The sequence below is a fragment of the Staurois parvus genome, unplaced genomic scaffold (assembly GCF_062004578.1).
Source record: "Staurois parvus isolate SC_StPar_1 unplaced genomic scaffold, SC_StPar_1.0 ptg000048l, whole genome shotgun sequence".
NCBI classification, from domain to species: Eukaryota; Metazoa; Chordata; class Amphibia; order Anura; family Ranidae; genus Staurois; species Staurois parvus.
Window position 1 is genome coordinate 411,986 of NW_028317844.1, and position 23,178 is coordinate 435,163.

At 41.0% G+C, this 23,178-nt stretch overlaps 1 long non-coding RNA gene across 1 annotated transcript; it reads right to left on the reverse strand.

Moving 5' to 3' along the window:
* Nucleotides 1–333: 333 nt before the first annotated feature.
* Nucleotides 334–21,639, reverse strand: LOC149470280 (uncharacterized). The gene is made up of 3 exons (XR_016308852.1): nt 21,487–21,639; nt 6,687–6,975; nt 334–840 (listed from the first exon to the last, which is right to left on the reverse strand). It is a non-coding gene; the product is annotated as an uncharacterized LOC149470280 (long non-coding RNA).
* Nucleotides 21,640–23,178: the final 1,539 nt, after the last annotated feature.

The window sequence follows — 23,178 nt, forward strand, 5'->3', positions numbered from 1 at the left end:
TATCCCTCTATAGTGTGTACTTTTCTCAATCCAAACCAGTGTCGTTCCTGTCTGCTGCTTTGTTCCTCTATCACTTCTGACAAGTTTTTCTGACTCGGGGGACAAAAATCCCCTGCGCTCAAGAGTGGTGCACTGGCAATAGATGGATCACAGGTCCTTAGCAATTCCAATACTGAAACAGGCTTTGCTGCCCCCTAAGGGTTGGGGGAGAACTCAGAAGATGCACTGTAAAACAAGGAAGAGAGGGCACATCAGCCTTGTGCATTACCTGAGTGGTAGTTTTATTGATTTAATAAAATAGATGTATACTCACCAACAACTTCAATGGCAAAAGCATATCAGGGTCCAAAGCAACCTAGTCACCAAGACCAGTCCCAAACGCAAGAGGACCCTCCAAATAAGGGACGCATTTCAAGGGGGCAATCCACCACTCTGAAGAAGAGTTAATGCAGAAGGCTAGTGCACCCTCTCTACCTTGTTTTACACTGCACTGGGTGTATGATAGGGTTTACAACCACTTTAAGTCAACAGGTTGGCACACTTGTATAGGAGGCCTTACAGTGAACTAAAGAAACTTGATAGATAATGCTGTATACCTGGTATAAGTTTGTTTTCTGTCATAGCTGCATTCTTCTCTAAAGCACAGTTTGATAAATCAGCCTTTTTTTTTAGTGACATCTGTAGACTCTGTGCATTGGCTTCCATCTTGTTTGGAATGAAGCAGTGGAGAGCATCCAATTGTGTCACTTATACAAAGACAGGTGTAAAAGGGACTTGGCTGAAAAGACTGTCCATTCTGATAAAGCACACCGTTGAGTTCACATCCAACAGCATATATATCTGTAAGTTCAAGGATAGAAGATATCAGGTATATTTATACTATGTGCTAATCAATACACGTCTTTGTTATAAGTTTGAATGTTCCATAGATCATATTTTTCCAAAAAAGGACACCATACTAAGCCATAAATTCACCTACTGTTGTATTACTGGCCATCAACATACTATGTTTAGCAAACGTTCACTTACAATCCTTCTACCTTGTACCTCATGGATATGATGCATTTTGTTACTGTCCCAAGTACTTATTATGATCGATAAACATACATTTATAAAAAAAAAGTGATAAGGCGTCCCCATGCCTTATACATGCACATGCCGTATATGACCAATTCCCCTCTTAATTATGGCATGCTGAAAATATTTTAACAACAAAAAAAAATTCAGGTCTCGGTGTGCTCAGGAGCTTAAAAGGGTAAGTAAACGTTCAGTAACAGTTGTTAGCTTTTTGCCCCCATCCCATTGAATTTTGACTGTGGAAGTCCACCACAATGTTTACATCTTTTCTGGTGGCTTCTTCATTCTGATGTCTGCACATGTACAGTAGAGGTCCATAAACTTCTATGGGCTGGGAGACAAACAGGCTTTGGTCTATATCTTGGTTCCATACAAGTCTATGGGGTTCAGTTGCTCATATGTGGACATCAGGATGAAGAAGCTGGGCCAATAGAATGTTAGCACTGTGGCAGGCCTAGTCATTCTAGACTCAGTAATTTAGCATGATTAGTCATTTAGCATGAGAGTTTTTGAGAAATGGTCACATGGAATAGTTTATGAAAAAGTAAAATGCTGAAGAAATGTTATTGACAAAAATTGCTGTGTAAAGTGTGAGATATATACAGTTGTGTTCAAAATAATAACAGTGTGTTGAAAAAAGTGAATAAAGCTCAAAATCCTAATAGCATTTATTTCCATACACACAAATGCATTGGGAACACTACACATTCTATTCCAAATCAAAACAAGAAGAAAAATATATCAAATTTGTGTTGTTCCTCTAAAAAAAATTGAAGAAAAGTGAATATTAGACTGTTCAAAAAAATAGCAGTGTTTGTATTCTTCTTTACAAACTCAAACATTCACTATATAAACTGAAAAATGTTTGAAGATTTTGCTTTCCTTTGAATCACTTAATGAATATTTAGTTGTATAAGCACTGTTTCTGAGAACTGCTGTACATCTGTGTTGCATGGAGTCAACCAACTTCTGGTACCTGTGAACAGGTATTCCAGCCCAGGACGATTGGACTACATTCCACAGTTCTTCTCTATTTCTTGGTTTTGCCTCAGAAACTGCATTTTTGATGTCACCCTACAAGTTTTCTATTGGATTAAGATCCGAGGATTGGGTTGGCCACTCCATAACGTCAATCTTGTTGGTCTGGAACCAAGATGTTGCACGTTTACTGGTGTGTTTGGGGTCATTGTCTTGTTGGAACACCCATTTCAAGGGCATTTCCTCTTCAGCATAAGGCAGCATGACCTCTTCAAGTATTCTGATGTATTCAAACTGATCCATGATCCCTGGTATGCGATAAATAGGCCCAACACCGTAGTATGAGAAACATCCCCATATCATGATGCTTGCGCAACCATGCTTCACTGTCTTCACAGTGTACTGTGGCTTGAATTCAGTGTTTGGGGGTCGTCTGACAAACTGTCTCCGACCACTAGACCCAAAAAGAACAATCTTACTTTCATCAGTCCACAAAATGTTGCGCCATTTCTCTTTAGGCCAGTCAATGTGCTCTTTGGCAAATAATAACCTCTTTAGTACATGTCTTATTTTCAACAGTGGGACTTTGCGGGGGCTTCTTGCAGATAGCTTGGCTTCACATAGGCGTCTTCTAATTGTAACAGTACTCACAGGTAACTTTAAACCTTCTTTGATCTTCCTGGAGCTGATTTTTGGCTGAGTCCTTGCCGTTTTGGCTATTCTTCTATCCATTCGAATGGTAGTTTTTCCCTTTCTTCCACGTCTTTCAGGTTTTGGTTGCCATTTTAAAGCATTTGCGATCACTTTAGCTGAGCAGCCTATCATTTTATGCACTTCTTTATATGTTTTCCCCTCTCCAATCAACTTTTTAATCAAGGTACGCTGTTCTTCTGAACAATGTCTGGAACAACCCATTTTCCTCAGAATTTCAGAGAGAAATGCACTGTAACCAGCATGTACAACATTTGCTGCCTTCCTTCCTTCAATAAGGGCAATAATTGCCACCTGTTTTTCAAAGAATGAATGACCTCACTAATAGAACTCCACACTGCTATTATTTTGAACATGCCCCTTTCAATTAGTGATTCAATTACACAGAATCAGGAGCATGCATGTCATGACTGTTGGGTCTGTTGGATTTCTATTACTCTATTACATTTGCTAGTAAATTACTTGCCATGTAAAAATATCATTTCTATTAAAAACAGTGATTGATCAGGTTAGTGATGTCTGACCGCTATTATTTTGAACACAACTGTATATACACAGCATATATACACACTATATTGCCCAAAGTATTGGATTCAGATGTTCCAATCACCTCCATGGGCACAGGTGTATAAAATCAAGCATCTAGGTATACAGACTGCTTCTACAAACATTTGTGAAAGAATAGGTTGCTCTCACAAGCTCAGTGAATTCAAGCGTGGCACTGCCACCTGTGGAAAAAGTCCATCCGTGAAATTTCCTTGCTACTAAATATTTCACGGTCAACTGTTTGGTATTATAACAAAGTGGAAGCAACTGGGAACAGCAGCAACTCAGCCATGTCGTGGTGGGCAACGTGACATGACAGAGTGGGAACAGCGCACAGAAGTCGCCAACTGTCTGCAGAGTCAATAGCTCCAAACTTAATTTGGCCTTCAGATTAGCACAACAGTGCATAGAGAGCTTCATGGAATGGGCTTCCATGGCCGAGCAGCTGCATCCAAGCCATCACCAAGTGCAATGCAAAGCGTCGGATGCAGTGGTGTAAAGCACGCCACCACTGGACTCTAGAGCAGTGGAGATGTGTTCTCTGGAGTGAAGAATCATGCCTTTCTGTCTGGCAATCCGATAGAAGTGTCTGAGTTTGGTGGTTACAAGGAGAACGGTACTTGCCTGACTGCATTGTGCCAAGTGTAAAGTTTGGTGAAAGGGGAGGGGGGGGGAATTATGGTGTGGGATTGTTTTTCAGGGCTTGGGCTTGGCCCCTTAGTTCCAATGAAGGCATCAGCATACCAAGAAATTTTGGACAATTTCATACTCCCATCTTTGTGGGAACAGTTTGGGGATGGTCCTTTCCTGTTCCAACATGACTGCTCACTAGTGCACAAAGCAAGGTCTATAAAGACATGGATGATCAAAATTGGGGGGGGGGGGGTTTGAAGCTGTTATAGCTGCAAAGGGTGTGCAAACTCAGTATTGAACCCTACGGACTAATACTGAGATGCCATTAAAGTTCATGAGCATGTATGAGCAGGCGTCCAAATACTTCTGTCAATATAGTGTGTGTGTATATATATATATATATATATATATATATATATATATATATATATATACACATATACATACATATATATATATACATACATACACACACACACATATACATATATACACACATACAGTTGCAAGAAAAAGTATGTGAACCCCTTGGGATTACGTGGAGTTTTGCATGAATTGGGCATAAAATGTGCTCTGAACGTCATCCAAGTCACAACAATAGAAGAACACAGTCTGCTGAACATAATACTACACAATCATTGGATGTTGCCATGGTTTACTTGCACATAACATGTAAACATTCACAGTGCAGGGAGGAAAAAGTATGTGAACCTTTGGACTTAATAACTGGTTGACCCTCCTCTGGCAGCAATAACCTCAACCAAACAATTCCTGTAGTTGCAGATCAGACCTGCACAACGATCTGGAGTAATTTTGGAGCACTCCTCTTCACAAAATTGTTTCAGTGTAGCAATATTCTTGGGATGTCTGGTGTGAATCGCTCTCTTAAGGTCATGCCACAGCATTTCAATCAGGTTGAGGTCAGGACTCTGACTGGGCCACTCCAGAAGGCGTATTCTGTGCTGTTGCAGCCATTGTTTTGTTGAATTACTTGTATGCTTTGGTTCATTGTCCTGTTGCATCACCCATCCTCTGCGGAGCTTCAGTTGGCGGACAGATGGTTGTACGTTTTCCTGCAAAATGTCTTGATAAACTCTGGAATTCATTTTCCCATCACTGACAACAATCCGTCCAGGCCCTGAGGCAGCAAAGCAGCCCCAAACTATGATGCTCCCTCCGCCATGTTTTACAGCGGGGATGAGGTTTTGATGTTGGTGTGCTGTGCCTTTTTTTCTCCACACATAGTGTTGTGTGTTCTTCCCAAACAACTCAATCTTGGTTTCATCTGTCCACAGTATATTTTGCCAGTAGTGCTGTGGAACATCCAGGTGCTCTTTTGCAAACTTCAAACGTGCTGCAATATTCTTTATGGACAGCAATGGCTTCCTCCGTGGTGTCCTCCCATGTACTCCATTCTTGTTTAATGTTTTCCTTTTTGTAGATGTGTCAAGAAAAATGTTAGCATGTGCCAGAGATTTCTGTAGGTCTTTAGCTGACACTCGGGGATTCTTCCTTACCTCATGCAGCATTGTGCGCTGTGCTTTTGCAGTCATTTTTACAGGACGACCACGCCTAGGGAGAGTAGCAACAGTGCTAAACTTTCTCCATTTGTAGACAGTCTGTCTTACCGTGGACACATGAACATCAAGGGTTTTGGAGATACTTTTGTAACCCTTTCCAGCTTCATGCAAGTCAACAATTCTTGATCGTTGGTCTTCTGAGAGCTCTTTTCTGCGAGGCATGGTTCACATCAGACAGTGCTTCTTGAAACCAGTAAACCCAAAACAGGTGTGTGCTTTTTAAGGGCAGGACAGCTGTCAGCAACACATCCAATATCATCACACTGATTGGAGTCAAGGTTGGCTCACTCCTGGCTCCAATTAGCTCTGGGAGAAGTCATTAAGCTAGGACCTCACATACTTTTTCCTCCCTGCACTGTGAATGTTTACATGTTATGTGCAATTAAACCATGGCAACATCTAATGTTTGTGTAGTATTATGTTCAGCAGACTGTGTTCTTCTATTGTTGTGACTTAGATGACGTTCAGAGCACATTTTATGCCCAATTCATGCAAAACTCCACGTAATCCCAAGGGGTTCACATACTTTTTCTTGCAACTGTATATACACACACACACACAAAATGAATGCCTGCATTATGATTATAAAGATAAGATCATTCCACTGTTCACAGCATCATATTGCAAAATACAGCTGTCTCTGTATCATTCTGTTTGAAAGCCCAGAGCTTTAGATGCGTAAGTGATGCATGTGATGATCACAATCTCCTTGCTTCCAAGCCACATGATCTTGGTTGTCTGAATTCTGGCAAGACTTTAGAACCTCATCTGTATGCAGACTCAGGCCCCACAAATATGAGTGCTTAGAATTGCACTGCTTCTCAGGAAAACACAAAGGACTATCTGTAATACAGCAGCACTTGCAAATCGGTGTGGATAATATTTGAAGATGCTCTAAAATGTATATTTCATTGTGTTTTTTTAACTTTCTTGACAAACATAAAGCAGTAAATCAAATGCATAAGTAAAATTCATAGCATGGTAGTCACTGAACAATAATATTAAGTTCACCTTTACAAATCACCAAATGATGAAAGAACAGTTATCAAACCCCCAATACAGCCAACAATAAGAAAGCAAACTTACATTTACAAATCACCAAATGATGAAAGAACAGTTATCAAACCCCCAATACAGCCAACAATAAGAAAGCAAACTTACATTTACAAATCCCGACTTCAAACTTTGGGGCATCAGCTGAGTAGTCACAGTACAGACCTCTGTGGTGATCGCACACCTCTGCTTCATTGCAACTTTCCCCCAGTTGTTTAGCACAGATCCTACAGCATCCACAACCATCCCTCACCAGGCTTGTTCCCATGGGGCATGAACGTTTATTGGAGCATTTGCATGGCCAGTGACAAAACTCCTTTCGTTGGATGTTCTCTGAGTCTGTTGCTTTGTCCTTCGCCATCAAAGAGTTTACTTGCTCTTCTGCCCTGCAAAGAAACTATAGCAATGTGCACTTTATAAGTATGCCATCACTTTAGCAGAATATTTTCTTAGGTTGCAAGCCACGTGACCCTTTTCACTGATGCTAATAATGTAACATTAAAACATGAAAATGAACCCCCTTTCACTGCCGGAGCCTTACTTTTTAATTTTATGTGCTAGGAAGTATTAGAACTTGTTTGTTTTGGGTTTTTTTTACTCCTAAGTCCAGTGTGTCTGAAAATAGTTTTACCAGACAAGAAGTGAGGAAAAATCTGCACAGGGAGACAAACAACAATAAAAATCTGACAGAGGTTCTAGCCCTCTTCTATTCTACTAAAGAAAATGTTGGTATTTCTGTCTGTGTTGCTGTGTGGAGTAACCCTCATTTCCTGTCTAGTCAAACATTATCAGCAGGAAAAAGAAGTGAAGGTAAATCTTTCTAATGGAGACCTGGATAATTCTAACCATTCTCTGCTCAATCCAAAACTAAAAAAAAAAAGTTTGACTGTGCATACACTGTAAGAAAAATGACACATGACTCCAACTACAAATATGAAGAAAAAATGAAGCCCATTAAATGATGATAAAACAACAAAACCACCTATTGTTGTGTAGCACCCCTTACCCCTAGGTAGTAATGGAGGTAGCTCAGTGCACTAGCATTTCACCTCACTTCTCGACTCTTCATGGGGTGGAAGAAATTGGGTGTGAGTAACTTGAAGAAAGTTTACAGAGTTTATTAAATACCCAGTAAATTAAGGGAGAGAGGGGTTTCGGGACAGGACGCCCAAAAAGAACAAAGATAAAGACTCTGGATCTCCATCCACAGTCCAAACAAAAGAAGGCCCTTTAAGCCGGACTGTCACTCTGTATTCTCCGACTGTAAAGCAGCTGTAATGGAGCACCCATATCCCTAGAATGGGCCCCCAGAACTTTCTGCAATGTCTACAGCTTCTAGCCAGCACACCCAGGCATCGTTCAACTGACTAAGTTTTACCCTGGCACCCTGTTCCAGGCTTACACATTCCTACGCTTCCTCCCCCGGATATACCTTGCAGCAGGACACCAGGAAGCTTGAGGCTCCAGGCCTGGGAGACTATCTTGCACTGCACACCCTCACCAGGCAGCAGGCCTGGGAAGGAAAGGAAAGAGAGCAACAAAAACACACCTTGCAGGCCTGGAAGAGAAAAGCTCACACACATGCTTTGTATATTCTTATCCAGCACTGGCAATAAGCCTCCTAGTGGCTGGCTGTTGGGACATACACTACTCAAAAAAATGAAAGGAACCCTTTTTAATCATAGCATTACGTCATTTAAACTCCTAGGATATTGATCTGGTCAGTTAAGTAGCAGAGGGGGTTGTTAATCAGTTTCAGCTGCTTTTGGTGTTAATGAAATTAACAACAGGTGTACTAGAGGGACAACAATGAGAAGATCCCAAAAAAAAACTGGAATGGTTTTACAGTTGGAGGCCACTGACAATTTTTTCCCTAGTCATCTTTTCTGACTGTTTTTCACTAGGTTTGCATTTGGCTGGGGTCAGTGTCACTACTGGTAGCATGAGGAGATACCTGGACCCTACAGAGGTTGCACAGACAGTTCAACTCCTCCAGGATGGCAAATCAATACGTGCCATTGTCAGAAAGTTTGCTGTCTCTCCCAGCACAGTCTCAAGAGAATGGAGGAGATTCCAGGAGACAGGCAGTTATTCTAAGAGAGCTGGACAGGGTCATAGAAGGTCCTTAACCCATCAGCAGGACTGGTATCTGCTCCTTTTGTGCAAGGAGGAACAGGATGAGCACTGCCAGAGCCCTACAAAATGACCTCCAGCAGGCCACTGGTGTGAATGTCTCTGACCAAACAATCAGAAACAGACTTCACAAGGGTGGCCTGAGGGCCCGATATCCTCTAGTGGGCCCTGTGCCCATTGCCCGGCATCATAGAGCATTTGCCAATGAACACCAGAATTGACAGGTCTGCCACTGGCATCCTGTGCTTTTCACAGATGAGAGCAGGTTCACCCTGAGCACATGTGACAGACGTGAAAGGGTCCATTGAGGGACTCAAAGACCTCTACAGGCTAGACAATGGCACCCTGACTGCCATAAGGTATCTGGATGAAATCCTTGGACCCACTGTCAGACCCTATGCCAATGCAGTGGGTCTTGGTTTCCTCCTGGTGCATGACATTGCCCGGCCTGATGTGGTAAGAGTATGCAGGCAGTTCCTGGAGGATGAAGGAATTGATACCATTGAATGGCCCCCACGCTCGCCTGACCTAAATCCAATAGAACACCTTAGGGATATCATGTTTCGGTCCACCACCAGGTTGCACCTCAGACTTTCCAGGAGCTCAGTGATGCTCTGGTCCAGATCTGGGAGGAAATATCGTTGTCTCATTAGGAGCATGCCCCAATGTTGTCAGGCATGCATACAAGCATGTGGGGGTCATACAAACTACTGAGTACCTTTTTGAATTGCTGCAATGAAATTTCAGCAAGATGGACTAGCCTGCTGCATCATTTTTTCACTTTGATTTTCGGGGTGTCTTTGAATTCAGTCCTCTGTAGGTTGATAATGTTAATTTCCATCAAACGATGGGGCATCCTTACATTCCCAACACATTACTCAGTCCATATGAGTATAGATATCCAGCATGATATTTTTCCCCATTGAGATCTGATGTGTTTTCAAAGTATTCCTTTAATTTTTTTGAGCAGTGTATATATTCATCACTCAAATTGTTGTATTGTATCAACATTTTGCCAGGGACACTCCCCAACAGCAAGCAGAAGCAAACCATAACACTGAGCTTAGTGAAAACCTGAGAAAATCAAAACTGTCAATCCGTGCTCAGGCTGGCTATGGCCTAGCAGCACTATATTTAGTCTATGGAACTACTACCTAGGGCAGGGTATCTACAGTTGCAATGTTTAGCTTTGATCCAATGCTTTCCCCACAGTATTTTTTTTGCCACTAGATCCCTTATGACTAAACATAATTCAACCCACCTCATCTGAGCCCAGGTCATCCTGGACCCGCTACTCGTCAGCATATGAACTGATTGGCTTCACATGCTTCTTCCTTCCACACTTCACCTCTATTGTATGGCTGAAACTAGGTCAAAATCACGTACTTCCATATAAAATATGCATTTAACCACATGCCGCCCAGCCACTGTATAAATACGGTGGCAGGGCAGCACGGCTGGGCAAAACCACGTTTTAAAACGTGTGTTTTGTAAACAGGTAAGGGGCGCGCGCGAGGCACGCCGCTACCCTAACTGTCCCGCCGATCACAGCCGCAGATGTCAGTCGCCGGGTCACAGCCGGTCGTTACCAGCTATGTCCCGCGATCATCGCTGACAGAGAGCACAGCTGCAGTAGCTGTGCTTTATGTCAGTTCCCTGACAGCTCCAGGACAAGCTGATCGGGACAGAAGAGTTTCTCTCTCCCGATCAGCGGTGTCCCGTGCAGTACACATCCCCACCCCCTAGTAAAACACTCCCCTCACACAGTTAACCCTTTGCCTGAAAAATAAACTTAACCCCTTCCTCCCCAGTGCCATTAGTACAGTGTCAGTGTTTTTTTTTTTTGCATTGATCACTGTATTGGTGTCACTGTGGATGTCAGTGACCCCAAGTCAGTACCCCCCAATGTCAGAATGTCCGCGCAGTCCCGCCATAAGTCGCTGATTGCCGCCATTATTAGTATAAAAAAAAAAACTAAACATCCTAGTATCTTTCCCGCCATTTGTAAACGCTATAACTTTCATGTAAACCAATTAATTTACACGTATTGGGTTTTTTTTTTTAGCAAAGACATGTCGCAGAATGCATTTTGGCAGAAATTTATGACTAAATTTGATTTTTAAATTTTTTTTTACTGGACATGTTTTATAGCAAAAAGTCCAAAATATTGTTTTTTTCCTCAAAATTGTCAGCCTTTTTTTTATAGCGCAAAAAATAAAAACCGCACAGGTGATCAAATACCACCGAAAGAAAGCTCAATTTGTGGGGGAAAAAAAAGGATGATAAATTTCATTTATGTACCGTATTGCATGACCGCACAATTGTCCGTTAAACTAGCTCAGCGCTGTATAGCAAAAAAATGGCGTAAATTCCATTATCTATACCATAGTTTGTAGACGCTATAACTTTCACACAAAGCAATCAATATACACTTATTGGGATTTTTTTACCAAAAACATGTAGCAGAATACATTTTGGCCTAAATTTATAACCAACTTTGAGTTTACTATATATTTTTTATAGCTGAAAGTAAAAAATATTGTTTTTCTGCAAAATTTTGGGCCTTATTTTGTTTATAGCGTGAAAAATAAAAAGCGCACAGGTGATCAAATACCACTGAAAGAAAGCTCTATTTCTGTGAAAAAAGGACGTAAATTTCGTTTGGGTGCAGCATTGCATGACCACGTAATTATCAGTTGAATTACTGCAGCGCCGAGTTGCAAAAAGAGGCCTGGTCATTAAGGGGGGTAAATCCTCAGGAGGGCAAGTGGTTAATTATGTATTAATGGTGTCTCTTATATCCTCTTGGAGTACCGTCTTAAAGAAAACCAAACAGATGGATCGACTGATATTTACAAGTATCCACTAATCAGCTTGATCAAGGTCCACTCTTACCCTAGGTTCACATATGTGTGGGTGGTGCCGCTGCAGATCCGAACAAGAATCCATGCAGCCGCACCACCCGCACAGAGAATTGCGGACCCGCAGGCGGGTGCCATTAGTACTAATGGCACGCCGCCCGCACTAGAAAACACAACTGTACTGGGAACCAAAGTTCCCGTGCGGGCTGCATTTTCTAAAGAAGTGCAGGGACTTCTTCCCTGTGTGTCACGGGCATGGGAGTCCATTCAAAAGAATGGGCTCTCGTGCCCATGCAAAACGTGGCAAGCACAGCCGCAGAGATGAGAATTGGGGGGTTAATCCTAATATAATTGGGTCAAGATCCTGAGTAAAGTTAAATGATAGTGAAGCACAACCCGCCCTTTTTAGACTAACATGGGGTACACATGATAGTTTTTTTATCTTAACCCAATGGGCTCACCCGTTGTACTATCTAAGCGATATTAGTGTGGCAAAATCCCCCCCCCCCCCACCAGAACACACTGATCGGCGCTCACAGCCTTTTTTTTTGCAAGCACTGATAGATATGCTGGAAAACCAGCATCCTGTTTGATAAAAGCCGATGGTTAGACTGGCTTCTGTTGGACAGGCTGTTGTACACAATGGCTGAATGTCAGCCGGTTTCTGTTGAACCGGCCGATCTTTGGCCCGTGTGTACCAGTCATAAGGTGTACTGTGTCTTTTATAGGGGGAGTATAGTTAAATTCCTCTGAGCACCCAACATGTCTTTACTATTAACCCCTTCCTCCCCAGCGCCATTAGTACAGTGTCAGTGCTTTTTATTTGTACGGATTACTGTATTGGTGTCACTGGGGATGTCAGTGACACCAAGTCAGTTTCCCCCAGTGTCAGAATGTCCACCGCAACCCCGCTATAAGTCGCTGATTGCCGCCATTACTAGTAAAAAAAAAAATTCCAGTATCTATACCGCCATTTGTAAACGCTGTAACTTTCAAGTAAACTAATTAATTTACACGTATTGGAATTTTTTTTCAGCAAAGACATGTCACAGAATACATTTTGGCCTAAATTTATGATGAAATTAGATTTTTTACATTTTTTTACTGAACATGTTTAATAGCAAAAAGATATAGTTTTTTTCTCAAAATGTTCATTTTTTTTGTTTATAGTGCTGAAAATAAAAACCGCGTAGGCAATCAACTACCACCAAAAGAAAGCTCTATTTGTGAGGAAAAAAGAACGTAAATTTAATTTGGGTGCAGTGTTGCATGACCACGCAATAGTCAGTTAAAGTAACACAGCGCCGTATGGCAAAATATGGCCTTGTCAGGAAGGGGTTAATATCAACTACCATAGACATAAGCACACAATCACAAACTGTTTTCTAGTTAATAAGCACATCATGATAATATTTCCATTGGTACAACAAGATAGAAATATTCATTCTGCCATAATTGTCCAACTTTGTACAGGCATGTCCAGTTTATACTGATTATTTGCTTGCATTGTTTATGTTTATGATTTGTTTTTCTTCTTTGTCCCTCTTCTTCTCCTCCCCCCCCCCCCCCCCCCCCAGGGGTTTCCCTCCTCCGGATGACCAGTTGACTCAGTATGATCCTTAGCATTGGAATGCCATGTGTGTTGTATTTCTACTGCTTGCCATAAGTTTGCCTGTTCTTATATACCTTGCTTTGTTATACTTTTGTGCAATTTCAATAAACCAACTGTTAAAAAAAGAAATATTCATTCTGAGATAAATGTCAAAGCTATGTCCAGGTGCATTTGCAATAATATTTTGTGAACACAACTGGACACAATTTCAACATCTATTTCGGAATCTTTGTCTCTCTGCCACTGCCATGCAGTGCTTATGGTTACATTATACGAGATACTGAAGCTAATGATGGTCAAATGGATACAAAAAGTATATATATATATATATATATATATATATATATATATGTATTTTTCAATGTAAATCAAAGAAATACAGAGTGGTATTGTTGTAGGAAATGTATCCAAGAAAATAAATGTATTACTAGGCAAATATAAATTAAACAAAATAAATTCTTATTGTTGCAGTGGTTGCAGATGGCTGGTACGTGTAAATTAAAATGTCAAGTCATTGTGTAACAAATCTGCAGTATATAATAACGCATACCAGATGTGACAGTAACTTGTCTGAACCACTGTTGATACCACTGAGGAAGCAGAGCTAGACTCTTGTACTTTGCCACTTCAGATTTGCTTTAATTTAGGACAAAAACAATTGAGTAATGTTAATGATACATCTTTAATTTGCATTAACCCTTTGAGCACCAAGGGACGTATTTGTCCCATGTTTTTAATTGCGTGTATCATCTGATTAAGAACTTAAAACTCTTCTTTTTTTTTTTGGTTTGAGTCAAAATATTAGTTCTTATCAACAACAAATGGATCTAGCTTTTTGCCAATTATTTCATGAAATGGCTTAGTTACAGCAACTGAAGTGTACGAACTTTAAAAACAAAACAATTGATTCTTTTGGCGTTCCAAAATCTTACGATCCTCAAAGGGTTAACAGGCTAGGTACACACTAATGTGGTGTGGTACATCGCATGTGATTCACACAGGAACTGCACCACATTCCTCTGCAAATCACATGCGATTTGTGTACATTTTGTATGGCTCAAATCGCACCGCACCAGAAAGGTGCAGGACCCATGCAGGGGCGGACTGACCATTTGGAAACTCGGGCACTGCCCGAGGGCCCAGGGTCAGTAGGGGGCCCCATGAGATGCCCCTGGTACCTTTTTCATAGGCTTTTTTGAGTTTGGGCAAGGACACAGGGGCCCCATGATCCCCTATTGCCCGGGGGCCCCATGAGTTGTCAGTCCGCCCCTGGTCGCATGGGTAGTCACACCTATGCAATTCGATTCTGCACATCACACCACATTTTGCATATACATCCGCATCGGTTCGCATGAACAGGGTCCAATTCGGTGCATAATTTGCACAGAAAACGCTGAAATTCCTCACCGCATCAGTGTGAACCCAGGTTCAAACTTGAACACTGCTTGGACCTTGAAGAAAGGGGTAAACCCTGAAAGAGATGTTAGGGCAAATAAAAAAATTCACAGACAATACTTAATTGTTTCTGTTGCAAGTGCACTAATATGGCTATAATCATCTTTAACCTAGGAAGAAATAAAATATGTGTCATGTGATTTAATGTTTAGAGACACTACTGTCTATGGCAGAGAAATGATCATTTTAAAATCTATGCCGATAAAATAATGACAATAAATTGGTGCTAATTGCCTAAAAATCAGCTGAATAGAAACCGTGAATATATGATGAATCGTAAGTAAATCTTGGATAGTTCTACACAGTGTAAGTCAAAAATATACACAAAATCCTCCTGCGCTTAAGGAAGTGGCCTAAACAATAGCAGCCAACACTTTAAACTGATACCTCGACAGTGTAAAATAAATTTCTTAAAAGTAGCGCAGCGCTTAACCTAAATAAACCTCAAAATCAAAAAATGACAAACACACTGAATAAACATAAATATATATATAAAAGTGCATCAAGTGCCCAAACAAAAGTGACCAATGGCCACCCTCATGCCCTTTTAACAGTGAGCTATAATAATGAAATATATAAGTGAAATGTATTAACAAAATATGTGAAATCACTCATATAAATAAACAGCCTATAATATATCAAATGACCCCTATATACAGGGGATATAAAGAATGTGACAGATGTGACCACACAACAAATCACAATAATTGTCCATAAATAAGTGCTTCAAACAACACAAAAAACATGCAGCGTGAAGATAGTGATGGTATCGGTGAAAGTGTCAGCAAACTTTTATCCTCAGTGGCTAGATTGCCTCCTCACCTCCTTTAGGCGACCCGATGGGCCATTTCACTTTCAGGATCACACCTGGATCCTATTCCAATCCTGGCAGGTAATTATTTGACCTGTAGTTCCTCTCCCAAGTATTCAGATACTCCAGGCCTCTCAGGAAGGGATGTGTCTGTCAAAAACGTTTCTCACCAATACAGCATGGAGAATTCCGATTCCATTTAGCATGAAATACGTCTTGCTGCAGTCCTGTTCCTGATCCCTAATCATGTGTTTGTCTGATGAGCACAGACAAACACATGACTAGGGACAGGGGTGGACTGACCATTTAGAAACTCGGGCACTGCCCGGGGTCAGTAGGGGGCCCCATGAGATGCCAGTGGTACTTTTTTCATAGACTTTATTGAGTTTGGGCAAGGACACAGGGGCCCCATGATCCCCTATTGCCGGGGGCCCCATGAGTTGTCAGTCCGCCCCTGATTAGAGATCAGGAACAGGACTGCAGCAAGAAGTATTTCAGTGTCCTTTCTGAAGTCTTTCACTACCTATACCCTTGAAAATGCTAAATGGAATAGGAATTCTCCATGCTGTATTGGTGAGAAACGTTTTTGACAGACACATCCCTTCCTGAGAGGCCTGGAGTATCTGACTGAATACTTGGGAGAGGAACTACAGGTCAAATAATTACCTGCCAGGATTGGAGTAGGATCCAGGTGTGATCCTGAAAGTGAAATGGCCCATTGAGTCGCCTAAAGGAGGTGAGGAGGCAATCTAGCCACTGAGGATAAAAGTGTGCTGACACTTTCACCGATACCATCACTATCTTCACGCTGCATGATTTTTGTGTTGTTTGAAGCACTTATTTATGGACAATTTTATATTTGTTTTGAGTTTTTTAAGTGATTTGTTGTGTGGTCACATCTGTCACATTCTTTATATCCCCTGTATATAGGGGTCATTTTGATATATTATAGGTTGTTTATTTATATGAGTGATTTCACATATTTCGTTAATACATTTCACTTATATATTTCATTATTATAGCTCACTGTTAATAGACCACGAGGGTGACCATTAGTCACTTTTGTTTGGGCACTTGATGCACTTTTATATATATATTTGTTTATTCAGTATGTTTGTCATTTTTTGATTTTGAGGTTTATTTAGGTTAAGCGCTGCGCTACTTTTAAGAAATTATTCTACACACTGTAACCTTTACAAACAGGCCAATGCCAAATCTTTCACCATTACCCATATGACAGCACATTTTCAATTTTATACACAACCAAAGATTTAAGGGATTAGCTCAACAGGAAATACTTTACTATCAAAAGCATGTACAGATTTGAGTGCCAGAGTTAAAGTGATCCTTTTATTTAGAAAGTAAAGCAGGGAGCTGGAATGCTCACAAGAGCAAAGGAGAGGACTGCGGCAGGCAAGCACAAGCTTAACCACTTCATGACCACATGTAGCATCAGCGTGTCTGACAGTAAGCTGCTCATAACACCAATAGAAGAGCAAACACTGGCAGGTCCTAATCTGCTTGGGCTCAAAACAGCTTTTCAGTAACAGGCTCCAAGTTCCAGGGATGTATGACACACAACCTTTTCTGATATCAGGATTTCAATATTTGGACTGATTATATTGCTGGTTCCATTAGTTTGGGGCAATTGTGTCAATGCAGATCATAAGTAATCCAGTTTAGGCTTTAGCCCTAATTTTTTTAATTAATTATATTATTTTGTATTGCTTTGAGACATTTACTAACATTTTTTGGATGAGGTGCCTTAAGATCTGTAACCTTTTAGTATCATTGTTTCCACCAAGAATCTAAGAAAAATGTATTAAACTAGACAGTAAAGATTTATCTTCCCCAGCCCATGCAGTGATACTGCTATTACTGTAGTTTCTCAAGATGATCTAATACTTCTAATATAGAACACATGTAAGCAAACAGAGGGGGACATGTAATTATGTACAAAGTGGATAATCCGTTCCATGAACAGCAAACTCTGCACTCTCAACAGTTTTTATCCTGAAAGTGACGCTAAGCCAAGCCATAGATTATTCAATTTTCCTTCCTTCCACCAAGGGTTGAAGGAAAGAAAATTGCTTGGTTCCCCCATCAACGCAGCCAGTGTTGATCGGGGAATCCCTCCCACAGTGCTATTATGGTCCGTCGTCGGGGAGCCTTCAGAACACAATGATCACTGCTGGCAGCTATAGCAGCTAGCAATGATCTCATGCAAAAAATATGACAGGCTGGTTATACGGAAATCAATTGATGGATTAACCTCAGTACAACCAGCCTGCCCATAGATGGATCAAATCTTGGCTGAACCAGCTGAGATTTGATCCATATATGGTTGGCCTAAGGCTGCATTCAGACCTGAGCAGAGTAATTTTCAGAAGTCTTTATATGAGAGTTTTACAAGTGTATACAAGCGTTGTACATGTGTGTTCAAGTTTCAGGTATTTTTATTTTAGCCAATGGAAAGTACTAGGGGGAGGAAATAAGGAGTGGATAGCTGCTGTTTGGCTGGTAAATGAGCGAAAAAACACTAGAAAAAAACACGTTACTCGTTTTTCAGGTGGCGAGTTGCTGTTTGGCCTGAAAGGGAGTGACAAAATGCTCATAAAACGCCCATGTTGTATGTTTTTCCTTTGTTGTAAGGTGTTTCCTTTAAAGCCAGTGGGGCCAAAAACACTCCAATCTGCCTAAAAGAATCTCATGTACTTTCTTGAGGTAACAAAATGATCAGCTGTGAACAGAGGCCATTGAAATTAATGGATTTGTGGTTGTTAAGAGTCCTGGAGCTTTAAGTTTCGAGCTACAAAACTCTCAAGTGTGAATGGGGCCTTACGTTTGTGGATATAAATGGGATCATTATCCTAAAAGACACTGTAGCGTGATAATTCTATGCAATTCATAAAGGTAAAAGCATTGAGTATATGAATTTTTATTTTGCACACCTTTATTTATATTTGTCTCAATGTCTACATGCTAAGGTGTTCAATACAATGATATGAAAGAGGTTGGGACAAGCAATACACTGCCAGCGGTGCCTACAACAGTCACTTTTTATCCTAAAAGTTGAAATTTTCTATTTATAAATAGCCAGATCTTCATGTAGATATGGAGAAAATAAAAACAAAACTGCATGCAAAATAAAAAAAAATGGAATTTATATAAAACCATAATAAAATTAGATGAGTAAAATGAGTATTACTCATATACAGAATATAATAGTTTTTTGCCATGGTGGTCCATTAATGACTGTAAATGTGTGTGCCCGTTATCATGCTACTCAGTTTGATTCTAAATTAAATCCTCCAGATTTTCTTTTCTATTTTCCCCATGAACATTTATGGCAAATCCAAAAATAAGCTAGTATTTCTACATTATACTTACAAATTATTTTAATAATGGTTATTATACATGATTTATAGAGCACCAACAGTTTGCACAGCTCTTCTCAAAATAAAGGGAGACAGAATAGTAAAGGCCCATATACACGATAAGAACATTTACGAAAATTTCAGTGCAAGGAACGATCAGTCAGTTAACTGTCCTTTAGTGTAGTGCTTTCGACAGCCAATTCTAACTATTCAGGTGAAAAACAACAAAGGTGCAAGCTCGAAAATTTTTAGCGTAAGTGAATACAACGTTCGATTTTTATCCAATGTGTACAGTAATCGTATGGAAGTAACTGAATGGAGAAAAAAAAATGCACATGTGGTCAGGAGCAGGTAACAACTCTTCTACGCTGGTAAGCAGTTATGTTTGCCTACATTTGCCTTTGTCAGTCAAGAATGTTTGTACAAGTTGAAGGATAAGTTCACCTTGGGGAACATGTTACATGTTCCACCCGTTTTTAGGGTGGACCATGTGACATGCTCCTAATGCTGCAGCTCCGGCCTGCTGCTTCCCCCTCCCTATGACAGAAGTACGAAGAGAAGTTCCCCGTACTAGTTGTCACTGTTTAAAAACAGCATGGCCATGCAGGGCTCTGTCCACACGGCCACATCATTCGTTCACTGTTTTCTGTGAATGAATGAACTACAAGTCCCAACAGCCTTAGCGGCTGTCAGCTTGTAGCACTCAATGAACTACCACGGCACTCCACATGCATTGATTCTTCCTGTCAGTATATCTATTTGCCCGTACATCCCGTACAGGCAAGTAGATACTGTATACTGACAGGTCTGCAGGAGACCAGTATGGCACTAGCAATGATCACTGGTGTGATGCTTTCCAGGATCCTGCAACCAAGAATGATAAATGTGCATTTACTTACAGAAAGATTACTTGCAGAAAATGTGCATTTATTATTTTTGGTCGAAAGGCGAACTTATCCTTGACCCTAGGTTCACACCTATCCATTTCTGCATTGAGGTTTGTGGTGCATTTTGCATTTTTGTACATGCGTTTTTGATGCATTTTTTTATTCTTGTTGCAACGCATCAAAAACGTGGAAAAACCACAACAAAAACACACTACATGCTTTTCTGCAGCATTTCCATTGAAGTCTATAGAACAAAAAAAATGCCCTGACCTTTTCCAAAACACGCACCTGGTGAAAATGTGGAGATGTGAACCTGTCCCATAGGAAATCATGTTAAATGGACTGTAGTGCATTTCTGCAAAACTGAAAACGCTTAGGTGTGAACCTAAGGTAAACACCATTGTCAGTACATCACGATACACACCTTTGTGGAAAATTGGATGATCGTTCATCCAATTTTCTCATAGTGTGTACTAGGCAGGGGCGGACTGACAACTAATGGGGCCCCCGGGCAGTAGGGGATCATGGGGCCCCTGTGTCCTTGCCCAAACTCAAAAAAGCCTATGGAAAAGGTACCAGGGGCATCTCATGGGGCCCCCTACTGACCCCGGGCCCTCGGGCAGTGCCTGAGTTTCCAAATGGTCAGTCCCCCCCTGGTACTAGGCATTAAATACAAATCCATAAAAGAAGGTTAGGAGGGCCCTGTTTGTGAGAGTTTACAGTCTAAATGATTCCATATTGTTAAAAGGTGTCAAACAATATCAAGAACACAATAAAATACAATATTATAATTTATACACATGTATTAAAATATCATTTTAAAGGAAATAAGGGCTCATGTCAGTAGGTGTTGTTTTTCTGTGCTTGACATGCATTTGGAACACGTCAAACACAGGTCATCAAAATTCCATTGATTTTAAGGGAGCACTACTCATGACAGTGCAGAGGCTGGGTTTGACCTGCTGTGCGTTGCACAGTGTTCCTTGCAGTTGGATGCAGTATGTCCTAATGAAGTGTGTCTGCACTGTAGGCAAAGTAGGTCATAGGCAGCCTTTACTTGCCAAACGCTGCATTTTAAATTGGATTGGGATGCAGCTGCAGGGGAATAGAAAATACCACATGACAACACCCTTTGACTTGAGCACTAACAATAATTGAGTGTCTTCTGACATTTGCAGTGCATGCCAAATGGGATAAAAATTTGAAGTTATAAACTATTAAATAGTGTTGGAACCTGAGGGTTTAACTTGCCTAACTGACACTCCAATGACTTCCCTCACCCCCACCTAAAACAAAGTCCAACACATGGGATGACTCTTAGCATACAGGCTTGAGAAGTCTATGCAGTAAACTGATGTCGTGTCACTGTTTGCCATGTCTTCATGCTGGGTCACATGAAAAATAATAATTTTAATGTATAGAGACTTGCAAATAAAGTCTAGTTTAAAATGGGTTTCCCTAACACCATAACTAATTTAGAGAATGAAGCTGAGTTTGGTTGTATTTGATGGTTAAGTAGTGACAATGTTTTGTGAATTAGTTAGATTGGTTCAGAAACTGCTGTTAGATTCTTGAGAGCGAGCTCCCACCTCGAACTATGTGATCTGGGCAAGTCTGCAAGCCTGAAATGCAGCTTTAACATCATAGCTTCAGAGCAGCAGCTTATGTTTGCTCCTACCATAGGCCTCTCCATTTTTTTTTTTTCGGCAGCATAAACTCTGTAAAGTTAAACACATAGCTAAAGAAAAATATATGAATGCAGCACAACTTACCTGATGATAGTAAGTAGTGAAGAGAGTCAAAAAGAGCCACTGCATGTTTATGATGCCTGAAATCTAACTGAGAGATAGAAAGTAAGCGGAGCTGGATATGAGAAAGCACACAAAGCTCCCTTCTGTCCTCTGTGCTAGTCTTACCTTTCTCTATGCACACATACACTCACATACACAACCATCTGCGTCATGTACCCACAGGCTCAGGAGGCTTCACACTCAGCTCTTTACCTTATTCTGTTTTTCTGCTTTGCTGTGCCATGTGTGCCCAAAGGATAGGAATTAAATCAACAAATAAATAAGCAGGCTATGGCAATATCAGCTAGAGTGCCTTAGAAGACTCAGGAGATATTTGTGGTCTCTCTTGTAAAGCATTTAATTCAATGTTAACTTGATTGTATGAACTGACTTCTCATTATTGGCTGAATAGCTAAGCATTTAAAGCTTGTATTGTAAACTGATCGATGTAAAATGCTCAACTAATACAATTGTTTTAAAAGATGATTGATTAAAATGATTAAACTAATAAAAGCAAAACAATATTTGAAGTATTTCCCTTCAATGGAAGATCAGCTAATTTGCATACCAGAACTTGTCAGTTATCAAATATTTTGTCTGTGTCCACCCTTTCCTTTCCCTGCATCACAGTGATTGACAGCACAGTTTTCATGGAGCTGTGAAACTCCCCTCCTAAATCATATTGTCTATCTGTGTCATATTTGCTTCTTTGATGATACTGTAAAGGTCCCATAAAACCATGTTGTCACGTACCTTGGTGGAGGCCAAAGTGGTGACAGGGCTTCCCATGCGACTTTAGTCCAAACACACCTAAATGTGGGACTAGACGTGTGAGGCTCAGGTTAGTACTGGTGCTGGGACCTGGACAGCAGGTAGCGATCAGTAGAGATGGTCTGTAGGGATGATGGTTGATGCAGATAAGGGTCCACCTAACAATCAGCAGTGGTACACAGTCCATGTACTGATTGTGTGGAATGCCAGACAGGGCCTGGAAGGCAGATCTGGTAACCAGGCTCTGAAGGAGCAGGCAGCTGGAACCACGGTCATACAAGTTCAGACGACTGGAGAAGAGGATGTATTCAACAGTCAGACCAGGGTCATACACAGATGAGCAGAGGTAGAAAGAACAGTGTCTGGAGACAAGCTGGATCAAGCATAGGAGATCAAGCAGGAGCAAGGTCAAGCAGAAAGCCAAGCTCACGATCATCAGAGAGTAAGGGAAATCCATTAACAGATCAAGTCGGTAATAGAAAATCAGGCAGCAGGGTAACCAGGAAGCACAGGAACAAGGATCACAGAGAGCTAAGAATATTCAGCAATCAGCACGTTAGGACTTCCTTTAAATAGGTAGCTTGGTGCCATTCTGGGAACTGAAAGTACGTGGACGTGCGCCAATGTGCAGGTCCATGCCATTCATGTGCCGACATGTCTACAATCACCTAAGGGCCTCACTGACTACAACCTCCTCGATCCACTACAGTCTGGCTTCCGTCCCCTACACTCCACCAAAATCGCCGTACTCAAAATCACTAATGACCTGCTAACCGCCAAAGCTAATGGCCACTACTCAGTCCTTTTACTACTTGACCTCTCCGCGGCCTTCGACACAGTTGACCACCCCCTCCTCCTTAATAAACTACACTCCATCGGCATCAGAGACTCCGCACTCTCCTG